Genomic DNA, 15,242 nt, shown 5'->3' with positions numbered 1-15,242 from the left:
ACATTCCACTTCTTTCTTGTAAGATTTTTAATTCAGTATTGTATAGGTAATATGCACAGTCCTTCGATCTTGAGTGGTGATTCTGACCACAATTTATGCAAATTGGGTTTTCACAGTCCCATTTTGTTGTGTGGTTGTATGATCCACAACATGCACATCTTGGAACTTCTCTACAAATTTTATTTGAATGGCCATATTTACTACATGATTTGCATTGTAGTGGTTTGGCGATATATGGTCTTATCTCTCTCGTCTGCCATAATACTTTAATAGTTAGCCATAATACTTTAATAGTTAAAGGGAGTTCATTTCCTTCAAATTTCAATTTAGCTATTTGTATATTTATTTTTGAATTCTTCCTACTTGGGATATTATAGATGTCACATTCTTCAATATTTTTGTATCTTTTCTTAAGCGAGTCCATCAACATATTCTTATCTATTAATTCGTCGTCATTATTTGGCAGGATTATTGTGCCAGTAATACTATTTAGTTTGTTATGCTTGGTGACTTTTATTTGTGCGTTGTCTATGTTCGTAATTTGTAAGTAATTTTCTGATTGGGCTTTAGTAGTGGTTTCCACTATCCACATATTTGTTTGTGTTTGACGAAATTTCATGTTTTCTGATGGGTATCTGGTCAATAAATAATTTTCTAATTTTAAATTTGAAATTTTCTTTTCACTTTCTATTGTCAAAAATCTTGTCCAAGTGTCCTTTCCAAAAAGTGATTCAAATAAAGCTAGAGAAGGGCTAGGCTGGAATTTTCTTTTGACAAATCTTTTTGGCCTAGTAAAAGGCTCCATAGTTACTATATTTTGGGTTGAAGTGTCCAAAAGGGTATCCTAGTTCGTTTCCAGGGTCAGATGGGAATTTAGTGTCATGGGGTCACATTTTCCGGGGGACTGAGTTCCATAGTCAATTTCCATTTTTCCTTTTATTTGAAATTACAGAGAAACCAACTGCAAGTCATGGAAAAAAACTGGGTCTCCTCTCAAAGACTTACCCCTCACCAAAGACACAGCAGAGACCAACTCCCATATGCCCACTCCCTACCCTACCCCGAAGGGATGGCTCTTAACATAACATGATTGGCTCAAGTGTAAGCAAAACCCGCTTGATAGGACCGAGGGCATAGCTAGTATGCAATCATCCCCACTCATGTTCTTTTAAAGGGCAATCCGGATAAATTGCCGAGAGTCCTACCGTGAAGACTATACCTCCCCAGATTCCGTAGTCCCGCCCCAATAAATATTGATGTAGAATCACATCAATATCCTCAGGGTCCAAACATATTCGAGCGGCGGACCAAACCGCTATAGTCCCTGCCATTTGGATCAAGGTAAAGCCTCCTAAGTTCAGAGACCGTGCTCCTACCTAACCTGCATGAGGGTTTTAGTGAAGAGAAGGACGACAGCTAGCGGGAGCAACTGAGCGAAAGAAAGTAAGAGATTGGAAGATGATCATGTAAGAGAAAAACTGAGACATTTAGATTCAAACTAGGAGATAGTTCTCCCAGTTCGAAAGCCCTCTTGCCCGTTACGCAGTTTCAACCATAGGTTGGAAATGCGTAACTCCGTCAAGGCAGTCTCAAATCAAGAGGGACTCTGTTTGATGCAAAATACAAAGTTACTGTGCAACGTACAGTTGTTTGATTTTAGTTACACTATATTGTGCAACATACAAAGCTGCTTCATTTCATTTACACTATATTGTGCAACATACCAAGTTGCTTGATGTCATTTGCCTACTGATAAATTTAAGTAAAAAATTAATTCTGAAACCCAAGTTGAACTTCCAGCTTCAACATTAAACTTGAATGAAAACCAAATATGTTTCCTGAAACATATCATGCTGGTAACGAATAATATATAGATAAGTAATTTAGGTAATATAGCAATATCCTGAGAGATACTCTAGCTGTTGATAGCTGATATCAAACTTGAGAATCTTATGTGAGGAAGAATAGCTAATTCTGAATTACACTGAACTACTTTTTTTTATTTATATCAAGATATACTGAAATATACTGAAATAATTAAAGTGACAAGAAATATTAGTAATAGAAAGTATATGTCCAGAAACACAATAAGAAATGTAAATAAATGCGGAATATTAAATGGACATGATTTTCAGGGATAAAGAACTATGTATAGATAAGTATACAATTCTGAACAACATAGATAAGTATACAATACTGAACAACTGTTACGGCCTCTGAGAGGGGTCCGCTTCAGCTTTGATATGAAATAAATAAAAAAAAATATTTCAACACCAACAGTTGAAACTGGGGGTACGAATATAGAAAGAAACACTAACACAACAAAGGTTTATTTACAAGCTTACTAACAAAGGTAAATGCAGAATGGTATCTCCTATTTACATAAAAAGATAGAACCTTACAGTGCATGAACTGGGGGAACAGTGAGGTAATTCAAATACTTGCTGGCAGGTTTAGTGAATCGAAGCGATGACTTCACAAAAGGAGAATGGCGATTGCTCACATCCCCTCGACTCCGTATTGCAAAAAATAAAGTCTACTCTCGTTACTTGAAAGTCAGGAACTCCCCAAAACCTCTAGCAGGACATTTTCTTCTCTGAAGTCTGCGCAACGTCGAGATAACCCGATCGTCCACTCCTGAAGATGACTAGACCAGTATCCAACCAACTCTCGAGCAACTTCTCTTCTGATCCTTCGTCGGTTCCTTTTCTCTTATCTCTCTCAGATGATCTCTGCTGCTGCTGATCTCTCACTGATAATCTGATCTGTGGCTCTTACTGAGGATATCTCTGTGTGACTAACTGGTGATCTCTCTCTTACGATCTCTGCTGCTGCTGCTGCTATGACCGTCGTATTTATATGGCACTCTGGGGGTGGAGCCTACGGCGAATGTCACTGGCTCCCAAGATTACTAGAAATTCTTAGATGAATCTAGACGAGGTATTGCATCAGAAATCGCGGCGTTTCTCACGTCACGATGGCGCCTGACGAGTTCCACAACACTCCTGCCGATTCTAGAACCATCACGATAACAGGCACCTCCAACACAATGCGCTAATGCCTCCTTGTTGCCGAACTTCTCGAAAATGCGTTCTCCTTTCCTTTATCTTTCTTTGCTAGGAAGCAATTACCATCACAACAACTTTGTAGACAGCAACAAAAATTATTAAAAATTAAGATAAATATACAATACTGAAGAACTTTGGATACAATAATAAAAATGATATAAAAAAAAGTTGCGACAATACCTAGCTACCAGATGGCTTCTTATTAAACTGAGTAGAAAGGAGGATGAGGAATATATAGCCTGAAAAACTGAATCCCCAGGTGGCAGGTTTAAATAAGGAACTGTATGTCCTATCACAACTGGGATAAAGACTACCACACTTACAATTAAATTGCACTTGGGGCAGGTTGACCTGTATGTCCTATGCCATAGTTAACTCTCACTGGGATAAAGACTAGATGTACCATTCTCAGCTTGGGGTTAGCAAGCAACTGCTACAACCCTGATGAACTAACCAGTGCTTCATACAATACACATAGGTAGTCATGGCTACATTATGGCTATTTTATACTGGATAGTCTAACATGTTTAAGTACACATTTTTTGTTTGCATTCAATAGAAATTCGATCGCCAAAAATGTTGTAGTCTCTTGATTTCACATTTTTCTTTCTTGTCGGATACTCGTGGAGTTCCAAGTTTGAGATTTGGTGTCCTTTCACAGATTGTCCTATTTGTGCTCACAAGCTTTGACAGACACTATCCTGAAAGGATGAGGAAGAAATTATTTGACATTTCAAAATGAGACCTCCTGGCTTACAAGATACCGAGGTAAAAGATAATTAGTTGTAACATGTCCCAAGCATCCCATACTTAGGCCCCTTTTATTAACAGGGGGGACAGATGGGATGGATTTCCTCTTAAGACTAATGTTAAATGTCAGTACTTTTCAATAAAGGGCATTTCATCTGATCCCAGCCAATACTGAAGTAATTACTGTAAAGATTAAACTGTACTACAGAGCTCACTAGACTAGATTAGAATATAAAATTGAGGCCAAATGTCAAGTACTGGACCTATGAGGTCAGTCAGTGCTGAAAGAGACATTGAAAGTAAAAAGGTTTGAAAGGTGTAATGGGAGGGAAACCACTCATTTGCACTAAAAAACAATGGTTAGGCGAGGGTGGACAGTAAGATGGAAGAAAGATAATATGAATGGAGGTATTGTAAAAGGAAAAAAAAAGGGTTGCAGCTAGGGGCCGAGGGGACACTGCAAAGAATCTTAAGTAACGCCCACAGTGCACTGAAGGCAAACCACCCCCTCCCCTACGGGGGCACACAATGCTCACTAAAATAGAAAGTGACGGAGGCTTCCTAGACCAAGTTTCGATAAACAGATTAGTACTAGTAGTAGTAGTTACAAATCTGAATGGAATATTATTGTTGTTATTGGTAGCTGGGGCTGGCTATAACATTCACAAGACTATTTTAACATCTTTTAACTTTTCAGCCACTTCAACATTTTAACATTTCAGCCATTTCAACATTTTAACATTTCAGCATCAACATACGGAGTCTGATCTCTCATTGATTAGTCTTAAATTCTCCAAACACTTATAATTTGCCCAATCACTAAAAATATTGTTGTTATGATACAATAAAGTTTGTTCATACTTACCTGGCAGATATATATATAGCTGTATTTTCTGAAGTCCGACAGAAATTCAAAAACTTCCGGCACACACAGTGGTCGGCCAGGTGGTTAGTACCCATTCCCGCCGCTGGGAGGCGGGTATCAGGAACCATTCCCATTTTCTATTCATAATTTTTATTTCCACTGTCCCCTGAGGGGAGGTGGGCGGGGTATTAATTTAATTATATGTAAGAATTACATTATATATATAAACCAGTGACCTGGGGTCATGGCATTAAGGAGGGGTTCTACGTGACCAAAGCAGACCTTAGATTACGCTATGCACTGTCTGCAGTTGGAGCCTGATCTAGCTCACAGCTTTGTCAACATTTTTATGTTATGTAAACTTTTTGCACAACAACTTCCATGGGAAAAGCGGTTGACTTGTTAATCCTACGCCGGAAACTTGTAACTTCCGAGCCGGCAGACTACGTATGTGTTTTTATATGAATTGCTTAGATAGCTAATGTTCCGCTATCGACGCGATGCTTTAGATATATATCTGCCAGGTAAGTATGAACAAACTTTATTGTATCATAACAATATCATTTTGTTCATGAAACTTACCTGTCAGATATATATATAGCTGAATCCCACCGTTGGAGGTGGGAAGGGACAGAATAGAAGGATTTTGGGAAACAAATGCATGCAGATGATTTACATCTTGGTTCCACCTGTTAGCATTGCTGGCTTCGTGGTTATTGCCACGTAAGTCTGCTTGTGCTACTAGAGTTGCCAGCGAGGTAGAGACCTATAGCTGGTGCACTCCAGATGATCTGTCAACAGGGGCGAGACCACGACGTGACTAGACCATATTGACCATACCATGAGGGCTAAGAAGTAAAATAAATATATATAAAAATATATATCACCACCTGACCAACCTAGCCAAAGTTAAGGTGTGTTAACTAAGGCTTAAGAGTTAAGAAGTCACTGTTGTCGGCGACTCAACTACTAAATTAAGAGCTCTCCTAACCATTTTCTACAGGATAGATGAGTGGTACTACTTGCCCCCAAGATTGTGTCTGCAGACACGTATGGCCCTAGTGAGCAGCAGATCTCATATGCCATCTTCACATCTCGCAGGGAGTGTGAATTGAACACAGAGTTGCTTCGCTAAAACATGGTACTCAGGATGTTGCTGAGTGCCATGCTCTGTTGAAATGCTTCCGAGGCCGCGCCCTCACCTCGTGAGCATTCAAATCAAAAGATTTCAAATCTTTGTGCCAACACAATGAAGGAGCTTTTTTGAAAGAACTCCTTAACAATAAAGCCAGGGTGTTCTTCGATATGGGCAAGTCTGGTCTTTTTGGTTTTCGGAACACTGCAGATTGTCCGTACGACTTCGACTTTGAGTTTTATGTAGATAAAACTTGAGAGACCTGACAGGGCACAGGACTCTCTCTGGCTCCTGCCCAATAACTTGTGCCATCCTTGATTCCAAGCTCCTGGCCCAAGAACAAGACGGGTTTCCATTCTTAGGCCCACAACGGAAGGCTTAGAGAACGCACCGCCTTGTGTTCTCTAATGCCATAACTTCTGACGATGGCTGAAAACCTCACTAACCCTCTTGTCGTATCTAGGGTGGTTAGAAAAAGGCCTTCCTGATCACGTGCAAGAAGTTAACAGGTAGGAGATGTTCGAATGCTTTGACATCAAGAACTTCAGACTATGTCTAAGTTCCATATTGAAAGCTTCGATCTGGACATGCACAGTCAGTCAGTCTGTACTAAAGTCAGGTGACCGACCAGTTGACCAGTCAGACGAATCAAGGACAGCAAGGCTGTACCCTGAAGACCATAAGGCACTATTCTTCGCTGAAGGATGAGTGTCTGGACTGCCTGGGCGATTCAAGCTAAGCAAACCTTGGGGTATGAACGCAACCCAACGTCGTTAGCGAATCAACTCCTGAGCCGCCTCCTGACTCGAGCTTCTGGTGCCAGGAGAAAGGAGCGAGGAGCAAAAAGGCGATTCAGTCCCGAAGGACGAATGCCTGACAGTCCAACCTGGTCTCATGTTAAACGATCATCGGGGGTGTGTAAACGCAACCGACTTCGTCAACAAGAAACTCAGGGCTACTATGTGTCTCCTGATCTCGCACGAGTGTCTGACTCCGAGAAACAGGTGAGACAAAAAGTAGATGGTGAGCGAGTTTCGAGATTCCACAGAACTCAAAGATCGTGAAGGGTTTTGTTGTTTGACAGAAGCAAATTTCTGAGCCCAAAGGCCGTCAACAACATATTTGCGTATTCTTTAATAGTTGTGACTGCCAGCTTATCCCATTCTTCAAACGGAAAGGGAAGACGGCAATCTTATGCTGTCAACATCTCGAATAGTCTGAACGTAGTCAGACTCAGAGCGGAGAGGTTATAGGTACCTTTCGTGTTAAAAGTAGAAACCCGACTCTCCTCGGAAAAGGTCCTTGGAAGGACGTGACCTCTGTGAATCCTAGGATCTTTGAATGGCCAACATGGGGCGATTAGAAATCGTCATTGTCGCTCCCTGTGATGGTATAAATCATCTTATTACATTTCCTAAGCGTTTGAAAAAGGGGAAAAAAAAAGAGACTAAACATCCATCCCTGTTCAATATCATAGCGAAGAGATTGTATGAAAGGACGTCCCTAAAGTCTCCATAACTCTCCACAACATACTTCTAAAGAAAGATTCCACTCGAAAGTCAGTAGTTGCTGCCGTCGATCGAGACGATTCGTACGGACTTTTGCAATCCTGTAACGAACCTCTAGAGGATCGTTACATTCTACGCCTGTTGTTATAATAGGCTCTTTCTCGTAAACCCGAACAGGGACCGAGAGAAGATACTTCCTAAGATATGAGAGAGCTGTGGAAGATCAGAGTTGATATGGACCACTGGTTCCAAAACTCGTTCCAGGACTGGAGGGATGACAGAATTGCTTCCACTTCTTTCAGATTATGATCCAGGACATCTGAAACCCTCTCCAGATGTCCGGCACCTTCTTTTCTATCACCTCAAGTGATACTTAACGCACCGAGAGAGTTTTCAGAATCATTCCTAGATCTTTAATAAAATTTCAGTTTTTTCCCGGTAGGAAAAACTGTAGAGGTCTGAATTGCAGTCTATTCAGGGAAACAAACTTACTTTAGGAAGGAAATGGTCCCCAGCAAGCTCATCCATTCCCTCACACAGTATGTTTACTTCCCTAAAAAGGCTGCGCTTTGCCTAAGCAGGAGAGCATATAATAGTGAAATGTTGCGGTAGACTCGTAGTCCTATACCGTGCGGTAACGAGCACCGAAAGGAGTAAGAGATATCTGAGAACATAGTAAGGCAAAACGAATGCAATGTTTATTCATTCATGTAAGAAATCCCCTCAATCTTAGGCTAAAGTCCCGTGATTGTAGGGCAGAGATACAGTTAGTCAGTCAATCCCGCAGGAGAGAGAGAGACGTAACTGCCAGCACAGAGATACGGTTAGTCAGTCAATCCCGCAGGAGAGAGAGACGTAACCTACAGCGCATGACAGCGAACGAGCTGGTACTGCCTCGTTTGGGACTGGCGGAGAGGACAGTGACAGCAGCAGCTTACGATCGTCGTCTCTTTAAACTTTATGCCTAGGTTGCCAGCTACCTATTCTACGAAGAAATAGGTCCGTAATTTTTAGCATAAAGAGACTCTCAAGCTGGTATATTTAAGCGAAACAGAAAACGCTAAATATATAGATGCGTTTGTGTCGTTCATAACACTACCATACAACGGTAAAAGATAAATCGGAAACTCCTGGAAGGCTGCAGGGTTAGTAACGATTAAAGTCCTTAAAAATAATAGACAATAGACCCCTCTCAGTTGCCATCCGAAGAGGTAACTACAGCAAGCGTAATATGACTTGAACCAACCAGTAGTAAAATAACGCAAGGCAAAATATGATATTATATTTGCAATAAAGTTTTTTCATACTTACCTGGCAGACATATATACTATAGCTGAATTCGGAAATACAGCTACATACATATCTGACAGGCAAGTTTCATAAACAAAACTCAAGAGAATTGAAGCGGACAGCTCAAGCTTCTTATGTTATGGACATAAAGCGTTTCATTGACGTAGTCTACAAGTCTATTTCTTGTACGAGTCTGCGAATGATGAATGAGAGCTCTTCCGAATCTTGTCAATAAGAGCTTATCCGCTTACGCAATATAAAGTTAATGAGAAGTATGTCAATGAGAACTAACCCATTTACGGGACAAAGAGATATTTTGTCAATGAGGGGATACCCACTTACTTGACAAAACGATAGTATTGTCATGGGGGAAATTCACTGAATTGACAAAACGTAATCAGGAAGTCGAGCATTTTATTTTCGATTCCCGTCTCAAACGAGGAAGGGGCAAGAATCCTGTTAAGAGACGGCTTACGACAGGTAGAACGACGATGTTCAATTCGGCAGCGTAGTCCCGACTAGGAACTAACAAAATCTATCATCTGAAAAGCCCTTTCAGATGGGCTAAAAAGCTTGCAAAATTATCCTGGGAAGAGGAAGAAACTCTCCAACCAGCTTCCTCTCCCATATCAAAATTTATTGGCAGTATGGCAAAGGAAGTCCTGTCTTGCGCTTTCCTGAAGAGCGTCCTTTTGATGAGTGCCTTTGCAAGAATTCTACTGAACGTTGCCGAGAGTCCTGACGTGCAGGACGTCGAGCTTTTACATAACCCATAGCTGCCTTACCGCAAAGTCTTGACTGCGGTAGAGCAAAAGTGATCTTTCCTTGAGCTTTCCATAACTCCATCCAATCCTGGACTTTACGAAAAGCAATATTACTGACAGAGACCTCTATAATAAGCGTCACGCTCCTGACAGGCGTCAATGCAAGCGAAACTGCCTTCAGGGAAGAGCATTAGACATCTCGGAGAGAAAACCGACTGCACGAAGCAGTCTCAGGTGAAGGGTTGATCGTGTGAGAATACGCGGGGCGAGGGAACGCTTTCTTATTCTCACAGCAACAAAGCTAGGACGTCCGCACTCAAAAGCGTCCTGCTAATATGACTTGCTTTCCCTTTTCTCGGTGGAAAGACGTACACGAGTTCAGGCGACGTTCGCCTTCTTACTTCTCACTGCAACGCATGACGAGAGAGAGAGAGAGGACGTGAAACGTCCTCTTCTATAAAGCTTCTATTTAGAGGGTGCGAGTCCTTCCGAAAGCCTCCAAACCCTGCGCAGGGAGGACGCTTCGGAGGACGAGAAGCAATCCTTCAGGATTCGTGCACGCACTTTGGCAGCCTGGGAGTAACTTCAGGTCTGCCGAAGGCACGTCAGATCGGTGGGAGTTCCTCGTAACCCTCCTTCAGCTTTCGACATGCTCTCTCCCTGTTCCTGGGAGTCAAGCAGAGGTCCCGGCCTAGGAGGCGATAAGGCCGATCTGACGCACCCTCCACTACACAAGGGGCACTGTCACTGCACTTAGCCACTTCACTTTTGCTCTCCAAAGCCAGCACTTTCGATTCTAAGTTACGAATCGATAGAGTATCAGAGAAAGGTCAATACCCTCTACAGAAACTGTTTAGGGCCCGAAGGCAACATTACGGGTTAGGAGTAACAACTACAGAAGTAGCACTCTTCACCCACAATGATAGGAGAGCGAGCACCTTAGATTCCAAGATACAGATGGAATCTATAACGTAAAGGGCATTACCTCACGAGACATTTATAGCCCTAGGCCATACTACAGGGTTAGGGCAAAATAAAGTCTACAGGTAGGTTAGCCTACCCTGACTTTGTTTTTTACTGATTAATTGCGTACATACGAATCATACGTCTTCCTTTACGGAATTAGGACAAAGTCTCACACTCCTTACATGACAAAATCTCAACAAAGAAGCAAGACACATAGCCCTCGTGCATGATCGAGTGCGGAACTACCGAAGCTTTCGGTAGCCACACCCTATCTTAGCAGACAACACCCTCTGAAACTAGCCTAACTAGATTCAGATATACAAAAATGAATCATATTCCAAATAATTTAAGATAGCGTATGCCTAGCCACAAATCCAAGTCAATAAATCAAAAGACAATTAGGATATTTAGCGGCCATGAAGTTTCCAAAATCCTAAGACGGAGGTACTGAAAACAGGTGTTTCCAGCACCGGTGACAGAAAAATTATGAATAGAAAATGGGAATGGTTCCTGATACCCGCCTCCCAGCGCGGGAATGGTTCCTGATACCCGCCTCCCAGCGGCGGGAATGGTTCCTGATATCCGCCTCCAGCGGCGGGAATGGGTGACTAACCACCTGGCCCGACCACTGTGTGTGCCGGAAACGGTTTTTGAATTTCTGTCGGACTTCAGAAAATACAGCTATATATATATCTGACAGGTAAGTTTCATGAACAAATTTACTATTCAAAGTAGCCTACTTTTTCACGGTGCTTGTCAAACGTCAAACCATTTTGTATAATAAGCATGAAATGACCCATAATTACTGGAGAAATGTAAGAGAAGTGAAGCTAATGCCACAGAACTTAAAATTTCACATTACGAAGTCAATACACAAGTTATAAATATTGCATTGATCCGCTATACCTCCCTCCCTCATTCTCCTATTAACCTTGTGTGTTGTGTCCGTGACAAACGTTTTCCGCGTCAAGAAGTTTTAGCATTTAGTGATAATAATAGCTTTGCATGAGATACGGAGGACTGTCAGGAGACCAGATTCTTACGAAGAGAGGCGAAGATGGTTGAAATATGCAAAGCTGGAAGTGGACACTTCGCTGCTTTTAAGTTTTATAAAGACGTTTCATCCTAGCACATACGATGCAAAGCTATATCGACTAATGCATTATTATTAAACTACCGCACTAACTAATCACTGAAGTGAGGAGCAGCGCCCAGTTGTCCGTGGGCCGAATATTTCTCACGGCCCCGCTGACAGACAGAGTAATTGCTATACTGTCTACGGCTCCAATGTCTGATCACCCGCCATTGATAAGTCCAGCTTAAAATCAGCTCCAGCTTTGACCATTATTTTTTTATTGGATATACGCACCAGAGAGGATTTTACAGTAACATAAAAGTTTATTTATGAGAGTGCCGTGCCTATGACAGTGAACAGTGAAGTGTTGAAAAAGTGAACGTGTGCCATATTAGCCGTGTAATTTGTGAGTCGACAAAGTATAGGGAAGGGCTACGTTCATTTTTTCTTCAGTTCGCGCATGCGCACAAAGGCACTTAAGCAGACGATACACAGCTCAGTAGATTGCCTTCTCAACTGTTGCTATGGAGAACAAAAGTCTAAAGGATTTACGGAAATTACAGAAAAATCAGTTCACTAGAATAACAAAAGAAGAGTTGATTGATGCAATTCTAGCTGCAAATGAAGATGAAATAACAACTAGAGCGAGGCAAGAAGAAAAACTAGATTTGATAGTGAGTTGGCAGACCTGCGTCGTGTGATCGCATCATCAGAAAATGACTCGAGAGCAAAAATAAAAGAGTTGACGGAAACAATTGAAAAGCAGTCAGAAATCCTTTTGCAACACCAGTTATTTCTTGAACAACTAGACAGGCAGAAGAGGGAGACAAATCTGGTGTTGTTTGGTGTACCTGAGGAACAGATAGCTCTTTGATGGAGCTACCACAGAAGAGAATAAAATTCAAAAGATACGGGAAGCAGTAGGATGGGACGTGAGGCTCTGGTTTGGTTTCCATCGTAGACTTGGCGCCTCGGCGCCCGGCGGCGGACGGCCCCGCCCCCTTCTCATCAAGGTAGACTCAAAGGCTATTCGGGACAGAATATTGGAAAAATCTGCAAAACTCAAGGACTTCCATGGTCCATATAAGAAGATTTATATCAAGAAAGACACCCACCCAGGAGTAAGAAGAGAATGGAAAAGGCTGAAGGATGCTGAGGAAGAGGAAAAAAAGAAACCCACTAATGTAGGATGCAATATACGTCTAGACTACAAGGAGAGGGTATTGTACAGGGATAATGTAATAATAGATAGATGGCATCCTCACCCTTTTAGTAGGACCACAAAGTAATATAAGGATCATGTCTTGGAATATAAACTCTGTAAAAACTAAAATAGAAAAAAAAGAGATGTTGAATTATTATTGAATTCTTATGATGTTATCTGTTTAAATGAAATAAAAACGAATTTGCCACTTTCATTTCCGGGTTATGTTTCATACGTAAGTTATAACCGATCAAACAGTATTAGAGGTGGAACTTGTGTGTTTATAAGACAGTATCTGAACAAGCAAGTATTTGATGTTGATGTATCAATCGCAGATCAGATATGGTTCCGATTAAAATGTATACCAGGTGTTTTGCTTGGAGCATGTTATGTCCCTCCTGCCGATTCCGAGTATTTCAGTTATAGCCATAATTAAGTAAAATCCAAGAAAAGATAAAAAACTAGTGAATGTAGTAATGGGTGATATGAATTCCAGGTTAGGGACTTCCATTAGAGAGCTCACAGAACGATTAGGCCTAGTTGATTATTCGTACCCCTTTACCCCTTTATACCAGATCCGATACCCACACCCAATGACAATGCTGTAGCTATATTTGGTTTGTGTGTAGAAGAACAGTTACTTATTGTTAATAATTTAAAAACACCTTATTCTTATTACCAGAGCAGAAAGACTTTTCGAAGAGGGAGAGAATGGATTTCTGAAATTGACACATGTATCGTATCAAAGAAGCTGGTTAAGTTTATCACCGATTTTCATGTAATTGATAATGATTTATTACCATCAGATCATGCTCCTATTTCAATTGTGTTGCAACCTCCTTCCGTCTCTCTTGAGTCGATTAAGTTACGAGCATCAGAGCTGGGCATGCATGGAGCGGAGTATAGTGACATATCAACGACGTGCAATCGACTGACCAAACAGTCAATTCAGTTTCAAAAGATAGACGGTGACGTGTTTCTGACTAAGCTTAGTGGCCACAGAGTAGAGCTAGACAGAGATGTGGATATAGATTTGTCAGCCTTACGCCTTAGCAACACGCTATATGATTGTGCCTCCACTAGTGTATCTCATGAGAATCCTGAAGGAATTTTAATAAATAATGGCCAGAGTAGATGGGATAGATTGTTGGAGGAAAATGACCAGGCACGGATCTGGGTGCAATTGTTGTAAAAGGTCAAATTATAGAGGACCCAAGTAATTCAGACTCTAAGCCGAGTGATGAGCAATTCAAAGGAATATTTTGAGCAAATATTTAACCCTCCTAATGTAGACAGTCTTAATATAGACGATTTTCATTCAGATGTAACTATACCTGTATTGGACGATCCAATTACTCCAGCTGAGGTACAGACTCAGGTAAAAAGGTTAAAGCCCAATAAAGCCAGTGGACCTGACGGTCTACCCCCAGGTTTGTTCAAAATGTTACCGTTTGAGTGGATCATGCTAATTGCTACATTATTTAATAATCTGTTTTTGTCTAGTTCTTACCCATTAAGTGGATAGCAGCAAAGATGCATACAATATTCAAACGAGGAAGTAGGGCTTCTCCGGGTAATTACAGAGGCATTAATGTAATTAATAGTATAGCTAAGATTTACGATATGGTCCTATGTGCTCGTCTTAGTCAGTGGTTTAAGCCGTGTAGAGAGCAAGCAGGAAGTCAAGCGGGGAGGGGATGTGTAGAGCAAATAGTAACTTTGAGGCTATTGGTGGACGTAGCTAGGAGGAAGAAATTGAAGCTTTTTGTAACCTTTGTTGACTTTAGAAGAGCTTATGATTGTGTACCTAGACATAAGTTATTTTCTGTGCTAAAACGAATGGGATGTGGGATGACTATGCTTTTTAGCATTGGTGGCTGTATATCGCTTGCACAAATAGCTGGATCTGCGTACCTCTCTCCTTGCTGCTACTGTTGGTGTGCGCCAAGGCTCACCTACCTCATGTATTTTTATTTGTTTTATATGTAAATGACATGATACAAATGATAAAACGTAATTGCCCTTTGGATGGTTTTTCTTGCTTGGTTGCATATTATGGTCATGATGGATGACACTGTCCTCCTATCCACTACAAAGGATGGTATGGAACATAAAATAAGGATTTTGTATGAATTTGTAATTCCTATGGGATGATTATTAATGACAGTAAAACTAAATTTATGGTGATTAATGGTACTAGGGAAGACAAGGAACCCATAATATGTAATTCTGATGTGATTAGTTACTGTAATCAGTACATTTATCTAGGCAGTCCTTTTACGGATGATGGTTCTCCCACAACAGCAATCAAGCAGCATGCAATAAGTAAAATGTGTCATACTCTGAAATTTATTTCATTTATAAGTAGAAACAATGATGTGCCATTTTTAGTTAAGAAGAAAATTTTTGATGCTGCTATTATGTCAACTATATTATATTCATGTGAGTCATGGCTAAATGGTGATATTAAACCCATCGAAAAGCATATGGTGTATTAAACAACTTTTGGGGGTCAGAAAAACTACGACTAATGACGTATGTATGGTAGAACTGGGACTTCGCCGATGAGGGCATTAATCAAATCGAGGCAAAGAAGATTCTTCAAAAAGATGTGGCT

The 15,242-nt window shown here is 41.0% G+C and overlaps 1 long non-coding RNA gene across 1 annotated transcript in view; it reads right to left on the bottom strand.

The window, feature by feature from the left end:
• Window positions 1-2,346: 2,346 nt before the first annotated feature.
• Window positions 2,347-15,242, bottom strand: part of LOC135207088 (uncharacterized) — a 14,706-nt gene continuing 1,810 nt past the window's right edge. Inside the window, exon 3 of the long non-coding RNA XR_010312870.1 lies at window positions 2,347-3,769. This is a non-coding gene — a long non-coding RNA (uncharacterized LOC135207088). The remainder of the gene's footprint in view (window positions 3,770-15,242) is intronic.

Source organism: Macrobrachium nipponense, chromosome 32, assembly GCF_015104395.2.
Source record: "Macrobrachium nipponense isolate FS-2020 chromosome 32, ASM1510439v2, whole genome shotgun sequence".
In the NCBI taxonomy this organism is placed as follows: domain Eukaryota; kingdom Metazoa; phylum Arthropoda; class Malacostraca; order Decapoda; family Palaemonidae; genus Macrobrachium; species Macrobrachium nipponense.
Note: the sequence above shows the minus strand (reverse complement) of the source record. Positions and strands in the feature narration are given on the sequence as shown.